Here is a 17,239-nt window from a genome sequence, read left to right on the forward strand (position 1 = left end):
AGTACATCACAAGCACAAGAGGTACCTGGGTAAACCAGGAAGGCCTCAAAGCTTTCCAAGTGTTCTTCCACACCCTCAAGGGGGCTGAGGACAGACCAGAGAAGGGGACAGTCCTAAAGGGAGGCTTGGGAGCAAAGAAAGAGGAAACAGAGAGTCCTTGCATGGGCAGAGGTGCCTGGAGGCCAGCGAAGGCCTGCTGTCTCCTTAGCAGATGTGCAGGGTCAGAGGCTGATGCTGAGACCAAGGAGGCCAGGTTAAACAGTCTGACCGGAAGCTGTCTCCACGCTCCAAAGAAAGAAGAAAGTCATCCCAGGGGGAAAGGAAAGAAAAGAGCATGGGAAGAATGGAGAACAGCTGAGTATTTACTCAACGGGGCTGACTCTAACTCAGAAGCAACTAACTACCTTGAATTGACAAGTTTGTTATCTACCGTCAAGAGGAATGGGGACTGAGTTCACAGAAATAAAGTTACTAAGCTGTCATACCTGATTGTGCTTTTTGTAACTCTGAAATCCTTACCTTTACGTGACGTAAGTGGGCCTTTTGCTAGTGTGTAGGGAGAAATCCTATTCCACAAAGAATTCCACCCTTGCATTTGTCTGTTTGCAAGTAAGATACTGGTACTCATTTTAGACATTGTGTTTCGTGCTTTAAAGGACAGTCCTCTGCCAAGGATGGAGACACAAATGTCTGCAAAAAGATTGTCTCGTTTCTTGTCCACATTCCCCCGTCTGTTGGTTGTGGAAGATACGTATGAACCCCACTTCTGTTATAGAAACAGCAGTTCAGACCCAGCAGGAACACTTTCATGATAGATGAACACGCTGGTCTTCTGCTCATATATATAGTCAGTCTTGTAATCCAGTGGATGCCAGGCTGCCTTTAAGAGAAGGGAGTTCTGCTCTCTCTCTCTGTGCTGAGCAATCAAGGCTGTCAGGAACTACAAAGCTGAAGGTCAAATTTTAGACATAGAAAATTCACACTATAGGGGCCCCTGGGTGGCTCAGTTGGTTGAGTGTCCGACTTCGGCTCAGGTCATGATCTCACAGCTCATGGGTTCGAGCCCTGCGTCAGGCTCTGTGCTGACAACTCAGAGCCCGGAGCCTACTTCGGTTTCTCTGTCTCCATCTCTCTCTCTGCTCCTCCCCTGCTCACATTCTGTCTCTCTCTCTCTCTCTCAAAAATAAACATTAAAAAATAAAAAAAAAAAAGAAAAGTCATACTATAGAGTCCAGGGGAATGTTAGCCATTTTCCATCCACTGGAAGCCAGCATCATGTATAGATCGTAGCACTGTCATCCCCTCTCTGCTTGCCATCATTAGTATTCTTGACCAGGCAGAAATCATCTCCCCTCACTTTAATCTTGCCTGGTAGCCCATCTCCATTCACATTTGGACCCATTAAAGGAGACAATTAAGAAGAGTAAGATTAACTCAGAGTCTTCTAGTCTCTATTAGAAAGTTTCCTAAATAAGAACTTTTTAAAATGTCATCATTGCAACTTGAGAGAGAGAGAGATTCCGGCTCTTTTCTGACATGGATTTGCATCAGAAAAATCCCTACCATCTATAAGAGCCAAAAGACACCCAAAAAAATACGAAGTACTTTAGAGTAAACCTAGAAGAATGTACAAAACATTTATGAGAAGTTTAAAATACGCCTGAGTGACATAAAAGTAGATTTGAACAAATAGAAAGATACACCTTGTTCTTGGATAGGCTGTGTTCACATCTTAAAAGTGTTACTTCTGTCCAAGTAAATGTAAAAACATACAGTGATAAAAACATCACCGTGGGTTTTTCCCCTGAAGACTGACAAATTGATTCTAAAGTTCTTATGGGAAATAAGCATACAAGAATTGGCTAAGACAATCCTGAAGTTGATCAGCAACTACTGTGAAAAACTTAAGCTCTCTTCCCTGCTTGCATTCTTCTCTCAAAGAAGAATGTCTAAGCCCCTAGGGAGAACAGTAAACTCTCCTGCCCCAGGGCATAGATAAAGACACTTTGTTGCTGGGGGAAAAAGGGGGGGGGGGATCCTCTAATTCTGCCAGAGTGGCAAGAAACAGTCCTGAGCCCTGGATCTTCTATCAACAGTATAGTACTCCTCTCTCTGGGGGAGTGCTAGGATACTCTCCCAGACAAGGCCTGATATAGATACATGTAGTGTTTGACTGACTGCCATGGGGAGGAAGGGCAGAAAACTCTACACCAAAGGTCCGGGCACACAGGGTTTACCAAAGACTGAGGCTGGACCAAGACAACAGAGAACTCCCCTGGGCACTCAACTCCAGCCTAGCAAGGAATGATTAACAAGAAAGAACAAGAGGCATGGGGGTGTGTGAAGCAAGACCACAGAAAGAGATCTTTGTGGTACAGGTGGGCAGAGATGTCTGAAAACTGAGGGTAAAGCAAAATATTGAGAAAAAAGACTCCATCACTCCAATCTGCACCCAAAGCACAAGGCATCACTATTGGAAACTGAAGGCAAGAAAAACAACAGAATTCTGAAACCTAGCTTGGGTCCTGACTAAATTGACTCAATTTTCTTATTGAACTGCCTGAGAGGAGGTATACCTATTTTCACACATATGTTCTATTTATTTTAGTCTCTTGGTAGTCAGTAAAAATTATGAGGCACAGAGAAAAGCAAGGGAGGAAAAAAGAATCCTCAGACAAAATAATCAATATAAGCAGATTCAGAGATGACCTAGATTTTGGAATTTTGGAACTAGCAAATAAACTTTAAATAACTATGATATATGTAAAAGTATCTAGTGGAAAATATGTACCACATGCACAAACAGAGGGAAAATTTTAGCAGAAAGATGAAAACCAAAAAAAAAAAAAAAAAAAAAAAAGGACTCAAGTAGAAATGTTATAAATAAATATATGGCAGAGGTAAATATGCATAAGAGATGAAGAATTCATTGATGTGCCTATCAGTAGATATGACACAGCTGAGGAAACAACCAGTGAAGTTGGAGATACTTTAATAGAATTACCCAAAATGAAACGCAGGCTAGGATACTACAAGGAAACAAAACAAAACAAAACAAAACTATCCTTTTGTAAACATGTACACAAAACTTCTCACTAAAGTATTAGTAAATCAAATCAGCAATATACAAAAAAGATAAGACATTATGACCAAGTGGGGACCTATCACAGAAATTCAAGGCTGGTTTGACATTTTAAAATCAATTCATGTATTTCATGTTATCAACAAGTTCTAAAAAAGACAATAGATGCAGGGAAAGTATTTGATAAAATTCAAAATCCATTCATAATAAAAACTCCAAAAAAATTAGAAATTAAAGAGAACTTCCCCAACCTGATAAAGAGCATCTATGAAAAGTGTATAATTAATATCATATTTCATAGTGATATTAGATAAGGAGCAAGGCAGAAAGCCTTGGGTGGCTCATTTGGTTAAGGGTCTGACTCTAAGTTTCAGCTCAGGTCATGATCTCACAGTTTAATGAGTTCAAGCCTCATATTGGGCTCTGTGCTGCTGGTGTGGAGACTGCTGGAGATTCTCTCTCTCTCTCTCTCTCTCTCTCCCTCCCTCTCTCCCTCTCTCTCTCTTAACCCCCCCCCCCCATCTCTCTACTCTCCCTGGCTCACTCTGTCTCTCTCAAAATAAATAAATAAACTTTAAAAAAATTAAAAAAGAAAAATATAAGGACCAAGGTAAAGATACACTCTGTCATGACTCTCTTCAACATCATACAGGAAGGCCTAGCCAGTCATATAAGACTGAGAGAAAAAGAAATAAAGAGCATACAGATTTAAAAGTAATAAATAAAAATGCTTTTTTTTTTTCCATAGGTGACACAATTGTTTACACAGAAAAACCCAGACTACAAAATAAGCTACTGGAACCATAAGTGATTTAGAAATACTAATATTCAAAAATCATTTGTATTTCCCTAATAGCTTGTTTTTAGAAATGGAACTTGAAATTAGGAAAACACAGTACTATTTACTATAGCACCAAACATAGGAAATTTTTAAGTATATATCTAACCAAAATATGTGGAATACTTTTGTTGAAAATTAATATACATTGATGAGAGAAATCAAAAATATCTATTTAGGGGCGCCTGGGTGGCGCAGCCGGTTAAGCGTCCGACTTCAGCCAGGTCACGATCTCGCGGTCCGTGAGTTCGAGCCCCGCATCAGGCTCTGGGCTGATGGCTCAGAGCCTGGAGCCTGTTTCCGATTCTGTGTCTCCCTCTCTCTCTCTGCCCCTCCCCCGTTCATGCTCTGTCTCTCTCTGTCCCAAAAATAAATAAACGTTGAAAAAAAAAATTAAAAAAAAAAAAAAGATCTATTTATGGAATGGAAAACTTAATTTATGAAGATGTTAATTCTCTTTCAAATTGATGTATAGATTCAAACCATGCCCACAAAATTCAAAGTAGGCCTTTTTCCTATAGAAATTCACAAAATGAGTGTCAAAGAAATAAATAACCATAACACGTAGGGTACCAGCAGATATAGGGCACAAGTATAAAACTACTATAAGAAAATCTGGGAGGAAAGCTTTGCTACATTGTTAGGCAAAGATTATATAAGGCACACAAGCACAAATGGTTAAAAAATTGATTACTTGGACTTGATTAACATTAGCATTTTTGTTCTCAAAGAAGACAATTTAAAACATAAAACTTAACACTTGGAGAAAATACTTGCAAAACACATAACTGGTATAGGACAGATATCCAGAACCTATAAATAATTCACAAAACTCAATAGTAAGGAACCAAAGAATCCAAATTTAAATAGTGGGAAAGATATTTGAACAGGTTCTTTAGCAAAGAAGATGTACAGTTGGCAAACAAAAACATTAGAAGATACTTAATATCTTTAGTCTTTAAAGAAATGCAAGTTAAAAACCACAATGAGATACTACTATATAACTATCATAATGGCAAAAGAAAGAAAGCACAGGAAAAAGGCAGGAAGGAACATGGAAGGAAGGAAGGAAAGAAGAAAAAAGGGAGGGAGGGAGGAAGAGAAATTTTGACAGGAATAAGTGTGGATAAGGATTAAGGATGTGTAGAGCAACTAGAACTGGAACTCTAATTCATTGCTGGTAGGAATGCAAATTAATGCAGACACTTTGGGAAACAGTTTGGCAATCTCTTATAAAGGTAAAAAATACGCTTAAAATAAAAAATCAGCAATTCCACTTCTAGTTATTTACCTGAGAGAAGTGTCCATAAAAATGTTTACAGGGGTTTTATTGAAAGTCATGCCAAGTGTCCAAATGTTGAATACATTTAAAAATTTGGGGTACAAAGGACTCCTACACATCAATAAATCTGTTGATTGGCACAACATGGATTAAACTGCATTATACCAATACACTATATTAAGTGAAAGAAGCTAAACTTAAGATTCCATGATGTATGATTCCCTTTACAGGTAATTTTGGAAAAGGCTCAACCATAGGGACAGAAGACAGTAGTGCCTCCCAGGGGCTGAGTATTAAAGGAGGGGACTGAACAGAAAGAATGAGGAAACTTAGTAGTGTGATGGAAATGCTATCTAGCTTGACTGTAGTATGGTTACATGACTTAAACACTTGTAACAACCTCATAGAACTCTACCATGGTGAATTTTACCGTGCATAAAATAAAAGCCACTTATGAATTGTAAACACAATTAAACATAGAAAATAATTAATTAAATTAACTTTGAAATACAATTCCTCTAATTGTACATCCTCTATGGGATATATTCTAAGGAAAAAAGGAACTGAAATAAGATTTAAACTTAGTATACTTAGTGTTTGTAGTAAAAAAGATATTGTAATTATGAAACTATTTTAGGTACAGTATAGGATAAAGCAAACGAACGAATATATTGATATTGTTAGGAACTAATATTTGAACTATAAAAGAAGTATTAATATAAAATTAAGGTAAGTAGAAATCTTACAATTCCATTTTTTTATTTGGAATTAATACAAACTCATAATTTATATTCATTCTAGCATTGTCTACCTATAGCAGCTAGAAATAACTTCCCCCATAGGAATGAGTAGAGTTAATGTTTAGCTGTTGATTTCTAAACGATGATTTCTAAACATTCCACACTATAAGACACCATGGCTTGCTACAGTAGTTGCAAATTCCAGGTTTGGGGCAAGGAAAAAAAAGGGGCAATGCAGTGTAAGAAAACAACAAAGTGCTCACATACTAATGGCACCATATCAAAGAAACACAGGAGTCATCTTGGAGTAACCTCCACTAACCAAATTGGGAGCATTTGAGTGTCAAAAAGAACAAGGATGGCTATGAATCAAAATACACTAATTTTTCTAAAAATGAGTCCATAATGATTATAGAGAAGGGGCAAGACTGAGAAATTTAAAAATCTCTTCTTTGTAGAACACCAGTTAATAAATGAAAAATAAATAATAGTATTGGGAAAGTTACCATTTTGCAATCCCCAAGTAATAACTGTAGCAGGCAAAAATCATTAATGGATCATGAAAATATAAGATGAGAAATTGTTAAAAAACAGAAAGTCACACAGTCAAGTTTTTCCCCACGGATTATTTATTAATCCCAGAGGGAGAAATATACCTCACTCTAGAGAGACCCCTCTGGTCACTACTTTGACCAAGTGACCAAAATTAGGATCACCAGTGGTGGGACAATCTGACATCAACTACTCCTGGTGTAAAGCATTAAGAAATATACAAAATCAATGTAATACTCTTGCCAAAGCACCTGAATATAACAATGAAAAATCAATCAGGCAAATCCATAATGTAGAAGATTCCATAAGACTAGACTGGGTTCTTCAGAAAAGTCATTGGCATGAGAACAGAACCAAACAAACAGAAATGTCAGAGACCTATTCTAGATTAAAAGAGAATGAAAAGACAACCAGATGCAATCCATCAACCATGACTGAATCCTACATCAATCAACCAACCAACCAATACAACAAAAGACGTCTGGGAAATAATTGGAGAAATTTGAATATGGACTTCATATTAAATGATACAGTTTAGGGGTATATAATAATAGTTCTGTGGCTACATCCCTATGCCTAGGAGGGATATGTTAAGGTCCAAGGAGGTCAAGTGTCACAGTGTCTGCAACTTACTTGCAAATAGTTCAGTAAAGGTAAATAAATAGATAAATAAGTAAGAGAAAAATGTGAATAACTGATAAATCTAAATGAGGCCTATGGATTTTTATTATACTAGTCTTTATCTTTTATGTAATTTGGAAATTCTAACAATAAAAATTTTGAAGAAAAAATAAGTGCCTTGATCAGTGAAGTACAGGCCGGAGATACGTATCTGCACCGCACTGAATGATGTATTTTGCATTGTGGTTGAGAAGGAGGGCTAACTTCTGAGGCTACCTGGGAAGGCTCTGGTGCTGCTGGGAAAATTAGAGGCACAGATTCCCATGCCTAGGGCTCCACTGCCCAAGGCCAAGGTACAGACTACCTTTTCCTCAACGGAGAATCTGGAAGACACACACAATAAATACTAAACAACAGAAGTCTGTGCTTCCCACCAGTTTGAGAAACAGCATTAGACCAAAAGGTTATTAGTTTTAATTTTAGCTAAACCACTGCCAAAAGAGTATGGCTGCCTTCATATTCCTTGGGAATTGATGGAAAACACAGGCTTCATTAGAAACCTGCAGCAGGATTTCAGCGAGATTGCTTTGGGAAGTCATGCTCATCCATTAATTGGCTCAACAACCATTTATCATTACTCATTTTTCCCTAATCATTAGCATCACATCTAATCAAATTTAGATATAAGCAAAGACAAAGATTTGGTATGAAATTCCATTACTTTTTAAAAATCTTGTCAAGCATTTGTAAAACAAGGTTTTGTTTTCTTTTTTCTTCTTTACTAGATGTTTTATAGAGGACTAGATGTTCCTCAAAGAATATTGTGGGGAGAGAGGGCCATGGCTGGACAGAGAGATGAAAACATAAAGTTTTCCAATGAAACAAAAGGAGAAAGTTCTCCAAGCCATGTGTATACTAAGAGCCCATCCCAATCAAAGGACTCAATCCACTCCACCCCAATTAGAAGAGTAGCCTTTGAAAACTCAATTTTAATAAAATTCAAGCCAGGGCTTTGGTTGCTCAATGTTTTTAGCCAGGTGCCAAAAATCTGGCCAAATGTATGGAAGCGGATTCCTCTTCTATGAACTGCCACAAGAACTTTGATGTTTATCCTAGCAGAAAGAATCTAGGTTGATTACCCTCTCTTCCAAAAGACCATCCCTTTCTTGGTAGAGAGCATTCTTCCTGATTTATCCAGCTTGGAAGGACACCACGAACTTGATGTTCCAAACCTACTTACTAAAGATCCCTTCCCTTTTTTGGATCAATTGTAAAAATCAAAGACTGTCACACAACAAAGTAATTAACTTTTGCATTTTTTTCTTGAAAAAATTCTATTTTTAAGATAGCCCAAATATACTCTATATTTGCATTTTCAGTTCATTATTACTCTTCTTAAAAAGCAACAAAATTAAACTCTATCCCTTTGATACTATCATTCATTATTTGAAAAATGAGCTTGCTTTGCGTTTCCCAACCCACCTGAGATTTCTCCTGACAAACTCTTACACAATGTACTTACAGCCTGTTATTCTTAAGACTTCATTGTATAATGTAAAAATATAACTGAATATTCCAATGAAAATTCATGTAAATACCTCAGTACATAACATTTTTTTAACGAGTTACTACATATAGCACCTCATTCCTGTTAGCACTCAGTGCAAACATCTTGTCTTAATTCAACAGCTTGAATTTTCTTAAGACCTTGAGCACTTGATTAATTCCTGAATCTCAGCTGACACTGCCCTAAAAGGGTGAAAGAATTAATCACTCTGATGTCATTCCAGATGGACAAGCACAGGTTTTAAGATGCTTGTTTTGCATGTGGGATTGGAATTTAAGACATCCCATATATAAAATTCTTAGACAGCAATTGAGAAGTTGGTCATGGACCTAGGCACTAGAAAAACATGTTTGTTTTTTGATGCCTCTGCAAGGTAAATTTCATTATTCCTTCATTAAGAGTTATATTGGGTAGTTACACAGCACCCATCGTCATCACTTGTAAAGGGAATGCTAGATGCTTTGTTTATTTTATGCATAGGTACAGCCAACCAAACACGCTAAACCACTAAAAGGAGTTTATTGACACTGGCAAGGAACAACAATTTAGTAAAGCAAATGACGCAGATTGTATATTGTGGAGTTTTCAAGGTTTCTCTCTCTCCTTCCCCACCCTGCCCTACTTTTCCTTAGAACAGCTTTCTACATTGAAAACATGTCAAAAATTTGGAAAGCAATAAGCAATCAGCTATTTTTTTTCTCCTAAAGCTATGATTTGGTTTTGGGCCAATCTCAAGCAGTGGGCTTTTCAAATAGGACCAGTTTTACTCATCCAAAAATGGGAAGATCTATCCAACAATGAATACCTCTACCTGTTAGGTCGTCAAGCCTGAGCTAGTGAGCAAAGGTCAAGCTAAAGCTTTATGAAGACCGACTTTATAACCACCAAATTTTAAGGCAAACAACTAAAGAACACTAATATCATTCACATATTGAGTTTTAGTTTTGATCAAACACTACAGTTAGCTTTATGTCCTGCGTGAAAAAAAAATAATACTAGTCTCAGTCTATCATAAACCATATGAATAGATTTCCTTTAAAAGGCAATATGTGAATTTTAGAGCACATATTGTAGCATGGCCTAGAACTAGGTGACATGATGATGATTTCATCACTGGTCATTACTGTATCAACAGACCTCATCAGTTAACGTTTTGGTTTGGAAGTAATGTTACACGGTGGATGAGAACACAACCAAACTGGATTTTGTCCTGTCATTTACTAGTTCTATGACCTTGGACAAGTTAATGGGCCTCCGTCTGTGTCAATTTCCTTGTCTGAAAAATGGGGATGATCATACCTTCTCCTAAGTGTACTGACTACATTAAGATATAAATGAGAAAATACCTGTAAAACCATTAGCACATCTCCTAGCATGTAACAAACAGTTATTGATAGCTATTTCTTTCAAACTTTAGAGGTTGTCTTTCTAAAACAGTAATTGGTTTAGTTCACAGAACAAATACATCATTCTAATTCACCAGAAGATATTTCTTGAGAAACACTGATTTTTTTTTTTTCCTAACCTCATCTCATACCTGTCTAGTCTGCTATGGCTTCTGTATCCCTATAGACAATAAAGGTAGTATTTGCTTGCTAAGTGCACTACACTTGGTATCTCATTAGTTCTCACAATAATTTTATGAAGCAGCAACCATGACTATTTTCATGTTACAGGTTAAGAAACGGAGGCTTAGAACCCTAAGGTTATATAAACAGTTAAGTGATGGAGGCAGCATTCAGATCTGTGAAATCTGATGTTAGATCATAATCACCAACTTAATATCTGTCAGGTCCTATATAAGCTATTTAAATTATGCTGTAGAGAAAAAAACAACATTTAGATGGTGCAGAAAAGGAACCATGTGCTTGAGACTCACCTTATGGAGAGAGAAAAAGGTGGGCTCAGCAAAGCTTGTAGTTTGTGTTTTAGCCCCTGCAGGACAACAGAAACATCCCTTGGTTCAAGAGCATGGAGTCTCCTGGCTGATGGTCCTATCTGTACACCGCACACATGTTTAAATCACATTCCAAGTGAGCTGTTGATTCAGCCTTCTGATCCTAGAGGGTGGAAACAAAATCCAGTTATACATAGCTAAGAGATTACCCTCCAATTGAGAGATAGATTGTAACAGGGAGAGAACAACGGGGTTAAATGTCTATTTCTACCTAGACAAGCTAAACTGCTCTGAGATTCCGGGTCAAATACAAGCTGCCCTGGTTCTCATCCTTGTGCAGAGCATGGACCCGATGGAATATGAGGCAGACCTGGCATTTTGTGTTTATTAACTCATTTAATCCACACAAGAATCCCCCGTAGATAGCACTGTGATCAGCCCTGCTTTGTAGAGGAGAAAACCAAGGCAGGAACACTTCCAATAACAACCTGCATTGTGTTCCACAGTAGACACATGGCATGGGCAGGATAGAAGCCAGGGAGGTAACAGCACAGGCCTGGTCCCTGGAGCCCCACAGAACACACACATGGGAAGGAAAACACCCAGTTCCCGGAACTTTTGACTTAATGATGGTATCACACACACACACATACACACATGTGCAGCTTCACTTTTACCTCAAGGTCTCAGATCCATATAGGCTTAAAAAAAAAAAAAATAAGAGGTAACTGCCAGGGACTGTGGGGAGAGGGGTATTGGGGGTTGGTGTTTAACAGGAACAGAATTTCAGTTTCAAAAGATGAACAAGTTATGGAGATAAATAACTGTTATCCACCCATGATGGCTGCACAAAGTGAGTATACTCAATGCCACTAAACTAGAGAGTTAAAAGTGGTTAAGATGGTAAATTTTGTGTTATGTATAAATTTGGCCCCTACAAAAACAAAAACAAAAACAAAACAAACAACAACAACAAAAAAAAACCACACAGTAAAAGCCACAGGAGAAAATCTGTGGTTGGGTTATCTGGCCCCAAGTGCCAACTGTGCTAAGAAGCCCTGGGTCACAGGAGATATGACAGATTGAGTGACGTCGTGTATTGATTTGACTGGTTTTATTTTTAGAACTTGAGTACTTGCTGTCTGCCCTTTCCCAGAAAGAATATAGGACAGAGATTTATTAAGCTCCTGAGAAATTCAGCAATTTCTGAAGAAAGGTGTTTCTTTCAGTAGCACTCTGAATTTCCACGGCCCGGAATAAAGGTCTCATTGAATAACGACGGTCAAGGTCCAAAACAGCTTCCAGGCTGAGATGGCTCTGTCCTCTCTCGGTGTGTTTTGGGGGAAAAGTGATCTATTTACAATATTATCTCTGCTGGTTCATTCAAAACTACAGAACCTTCAAGTGAGAACAGATTTTCAGATTTAGAAGATAATTTTTGCCCATTAATCGGCAGCTGGAAAATAAGAACAGAACCCTTGGAAGCAGCTACACCCCAAAACTGTCGCATGCAGGCCTTCTGTCCAGAAGGATCCTATCTCTCAATGAATCAAAACCTTACCCTTGAAGATCGAGGTTTTCATACCAAGATAAATAAAACCACTAATTTTTTTTTCAGAATGTCTGTTAGAAATATAATTCCACATACCTGCTGGTTTTCAAAAAATTCGGGCTTAAAAATGGAAAATAAAATTTAATACCATGTTATTACTTACAGTTGTCATTGGCAGAGCTTCGAGCTGCCTTCTGAATTTTCGAGCACCACCCAGAGTTGTTTTTCTTTCAAAAAGGATTTTTCCCCTCAAGATTTTATGAAGATCGCTAAGTAGAATTGCATGCAATCCTATGAAGGGTATATTTTATTCATTTCACTTCCAGTTTGATTCTTACAATGTGAACTCTGTAATTCTCCAGAAAGAAAAAGCTGTGTGTAGTGTGATATTGGCATTGCGCTATGTAGATGTATAGGATTTACACTGTACATATCTGCATGGGCTTGTGCCTGGAAATCTTGTCTAAACCCTCTGTCTCTACAGATCCTTGTGGCGACTTTATCTTTGGAACCAAAATGCTAGAAAATTGTTTGTAATATTTAAACTTTTACCATGTAAAACTTTGATGGTGATAATGATAGAGATGTGTGAGACAAAGTGAAGCAGTTTGCGTAACATTTTTTGGAAGACTTAAATTATTTCTATGTGCTGTGAATAGATAATAGAAACCTTCCCTTCATTCACCCATGTAACAAATACATATTGAGCACCCTTCATGTGCTAGACACTGTTTTAGGCGATGGAAATCCAAGGTGAACAAAAACAGATTTGGTTCCATCTTTGTAAAACTGAGTTTTTATGGTGGGAGGGGGGGGGGTTGTAGGCCTTGTACCACCAATTAAGCATAGCTCATTAAACTGTGAATTATTTAATTATCATTGTAAGTGCTACAAAGGGAACTAGGAGGTGCTATGAAAGTTTAACTGGAGAATCTGGCCGTGTCTGAGGGGCAGGGTCAATTTCTTCAGAAAGGATGTTTGAGCTCAGCATCACCTATAGACCGAGTCAAGAGTCCCCAGACCTACACTTTGAAGGAGGCTTTACCTCCCATACCACCAATGCCTGGGGTGCCCTGAACCTCTGAATCCCCATCTAAAGGACCTCATCTGTGTCTAACATCCCAAAGGGGCAAGTACAAACACCTTCAGTTTCGGGGGTGGTCAAGAAGGGCTGCTTGTAGAGTGTGAGAATGCGAGGGCTTTGATGTACACATTTGATGCTCACAGTCCTTTCACAATGTGAAAAGAAACCAAGGATGGGCGAACAAGGGAGATGAAGCTTTGGCCACTAGCATGGAACCATGAGTTGTGGTCCTTATACCACAACATCCTCATGTGGAACTTCAGGGGGGTCTGAGAAGTCTAAATTCTGTCTATAGCAGGTGAACCTCCATTTGCACTCTTGCTTTGAGCCCTAAAAATGTTAGGGGTGGTCCCATTTGATCTGGGCTTTGCAAGAGGAGTTGGCATTGACTGGGCAAGGAGAGAAGGAGCCTTTCGGGCAGAGGGGCCCATATGGGTGATGGCTCTGAGGCAGAATGGAAAATGAGGTGTTTAAGAACCTAAAGGAAGCTAGTATGTCTGTAATACAGAGAGTCTCACTGTAGCCTGACTGAAGATCTGTCCAGAACAATACATCTTTGAAGGAAAATACTATGTGACCATAAATGAAAGGTCTCCACAACACATTTTTAAATAGCTACTTAAAAAATTATGAAATGACTTCTATTGCTAAACTATAATTGCAACACAACATATACAAAAAAAAAATCGAAACAGATGTTTGTAAATAATTTTCTTTCAAATACTGAATTATCAGTGTTCCATTACCTTCATTATCCCATGACAATACAGGCAATCATTTCCCATGTCCCTCGAGACTCAAGCCTACGACATGGGTTCTGTTCCCACTGCTTTTCCACCTCAATTTTTGTATTCAATAAATATTCATAACATTCATTCATCTTTTTACTAATTTAACTCAGCTGCAATATAGAAATAATATTACAATAGAGATGTTAGGAGGATGAAAGAAGCTAATATATAAGAAGTACTCAGAACAACAGCAGGAAACCACCAGGCTCATAAAAGGATGATATGGTCTCTGTACCCACGAGAGCTTCCAATTAGAAGAAAAGCAAACATGCAAGCAATTCTGTTGTGCGTATTTAAGAGCAGCAAGATTCTAAAACCACAGAGAAGGAACCGATTATTCTACCTGTACAACAGGGTGAGACTTCACAGACGAGGAAATATTTGGTCACAAGTCCAGAGGGAAAAGGACAGCTACCCCACTGGACAAAAGGGATGACGTGAAGGTATGGGGTAGAAGAGTGTGTTGGGAAGGTGGGAAGGTGGGAAGTACTGGGAATGACCTGGTACTCAGCAAGTGCTAACCCACCCTGAAGACTGGGTCATCAGGATGACAGAAATGGTTGGGTCTAGGGTTGGGAGTTGAGCATGCTGGGACTCAAGAGTTGAGCCAGAGTGCGAAGGAACTTGCTGGAGTTGGACATTTACGTGGTAGGGGAATGTTTCTCAAAGGGTGGCCCTTGGACCTTAGACACCCCTGGGGCTTCGTGTTAAAAATAAGTCTCCCCAGGGGCTCCTAGGTGGCTCAGTCCAGGAGCAGCCAACTCTTGATTTTGGTTCAGGTCATGATCTTGTGGTTTGGGACTTCAAGCCCCGCATGGAGCTCTGCACAATAATGAGGAGCCTGCTTGGGATTCTCTCTCCCTACCTCCCTCTCTGCCCCTCCCAGCCTCTCTCTCTCTCAAAATACATAAACTTAAAAAAAAAAAAAAAAAAAAGGCCGGCTGGGCCCACTCCAGACATAATGAATTGGAATAAGGGGCCTGGGGCAGTTTAACAAGCTCTCCAGGTGATTCTTGTTTATACTGGTGGTTGCAGTACCAGGAGTTTTTAAAGGAAGTTTTTCCATAATTCATACAATGAGCTTTGTCTTACAAAGTGGCTAGCTATATCCAGATTGCTGAGAAAACCAAGAAGCTCCCCTTTCAGAAGAAAAATACCGATTCAGAAATGGGGTTGCCTTCTGTGAAAATAAATTAGTATCAGACCTTATTGGATAGATATGGGCAGGGGAATCTCAAAGCAAATATATTTTTGTCTATATCATTCTGATCCCTAGCACCCTGACATCCAAGGGAGAAAAGATCCAAATTCTCCCAAAAATAATAAGACTTGTTAGTTTTTCCTTTATAATGGAATACCTATTAAAGACTCCTAACCTAAAATAGACTCAGGGTTTGTGAAACACTGCTGAGAAGGTAACAGAAGTCACAAAGCAATGGCTGGTGTGGAAGTCGGTAATGTTTCAAATTTCCAGGAACTAAAGTCAATGAAATGCAATACTTTCAAACCTTCTTCCTTAAGATTCATTATCCTAAAAAGTTATATATTACTCAGTGCAGGCTCCTTATGCTTAAGGTTTTTAGTTTTACAACTCTCCAAAGAGTCTGAGTGTTTAATAAAGAGAATAGAGAGTTTGCAGAAACCTCAACACATCACAAAATTCTATTTGGTTGATTACTACCCTTTATTCTATGGAACATGACATTTGCAAAGCATGTTTAAAATGGGAAAACCCTTGGGGTGCCTGGGTGATTCAGTTGGTTAAGCGTCCGACTTTAGCTCGGGTCACAGTCTCGTGGTTCATGGGCTTGAGCCCTGCATTGGGCTTTGTGCTGACAGCTCAGAGCCTGCTTTGGATTCTGTGTCTCCTTTCTGTCCCTCACCCGCTTGGGCTCTGTCTCTCCCTATCTCAAAAATAAACATCAAAATTTTGTTTTAAAATAATGGGGAAACTCTGGTCATACGGTAAAAGGGGAGGAAAACATACAAAATAATATATATATAAATATTTCATATACATATATATGTGTATATATATTGTATATTTATATATAGTCATTAAAACTAAATCCCTACGTATAAAGATTAGAAGAACATAAAATATCGGTTAATTTTTGATTCCAGGGATGGTGACATTATCAGTAATTTCTGGTTCCTTCCTTGTGCTGTTTTATAATTTTGGAAACTTCTAAAATGAACTCACCTTAGTTTTATCATTCGAAAAAAAGCCCCAAACTTGTACATGATGAGGGTGTGGGTGTGATGGTGCAAGAAGCCAAATGAGGCAGAGCAGTTGGTGGTGAGGAAACTTCCCCATCGCCTCAAGCAGCACACTTCTTCCTTTATGCTCCCCTCTCTGTTGGGATCTCCTTGCTAAAGAGTGAGTTCTTGGAGAAGTTCTTTGAGGTTTGCAGCTGCACTTAACTTGTACCTGCAAGTTCAGCACCTAAAGCAGAGTCTGGCCCAGAAATGTTCCAGGGTTGAGTGACTGCTCTTCAGTTCCTCAAAAGCCAATGCTGACATCTCATCCCGTGGGATCAGGCTCTGGAGTCTGCTGTTCAGAGATGCCCGCTTCACCTTGGGAGCTGATCTCCAGCCCAGGAAGAGTGAACAGGAACGATGATTTCATGTTCCACTCTGGAGAACTGTAGGCAGGGCTAGCTTTCTGGTGTTAGGATCTAAAGAGAGAGCTCCCTGCTCTAAAATACCCACGCGGGCTCCCAGCATTTTACCATCAAGGCTTCCTTCCTTTCAGGATCCGAATTCTTGTAATGGTTCCCTATTAAAATGCAAATACCTCCTGGAGGTGTTAGGCCTTTGTTAGCAAACACCTTGCTTGTTAACTAACACCTGAGCTGACACACATCTGAAATCAAGTGGCTGGTGGGAAGTCAGCTCTTGGAGAGATGGGGAAGTGGCGGAAAGCAGGCAGTTTGAGGACATCTGAGACCTTAGGATGAGTGGGCTCAGAATGTCACAAGTCGTCTAGATCTGGTGGTCAAGGTGAAGACCCAGGTGGGACACATGGCAGGTAAGAGTGCTGTGGGCCTAGTTCTCCAGCCTTTCAGGTAGTCAAGCTTTCTAGTCAAGTGCACATGAGGGTTAGAAAATTAACTGGTAAAGGGTCTGTTTGTTTGTTTGTTTGTTTGGGTTGGTTTGGGGTTTGTTTGTTTGTTTGTTTGATTTGGGGTTTGTGTTTTGGTCTGTGTTGTTTTTGTTTTTGTAAATGAGAT

At 38.9% G+C, this 17,239-nt stretch overlaps 1 long non-coding RNA gene across 1 annotated transcript in view; it reads right to left on the reverse strand.

The window, feature by feature from the left end:
* Positions 1–16,726, reverse strand: part of LOC111560142 — an 87,264-nt gene extending 70,538 nt beyond the window's left edge. Inside the window, exons 1-2 of the long non-coding RNA XR_006596681.1 lie at positions 16,210–16,726; positions 10,562–10,742 (exon numbers count right to left, since the gene is read on the reverse strand). This is a non-coding gene — a long non-coding RNA (uncharacterized LOC111560142). The remainder of the gene's footprint in view (positions 1–10,561; positions 10,743–16,209) is intronic.
* Between the last annotated feature and the right edge of the window lie 513 nt (positions 16,727–17,239).

This window comes from Felis catus, chromosome B1, assembly GCF_018350175.1.
Source record: "Felis catus isolate Fca126 chromosome B1, F.catus_Fca126_mat1.0, whole genome shotgun sequence".
In the NCBI taxonomy this organism is placed as follows: Eukaryota; Metazoa; Chordata; class Mammalia; order Carnivora; family Felidae; genus Felis; species Felis catus.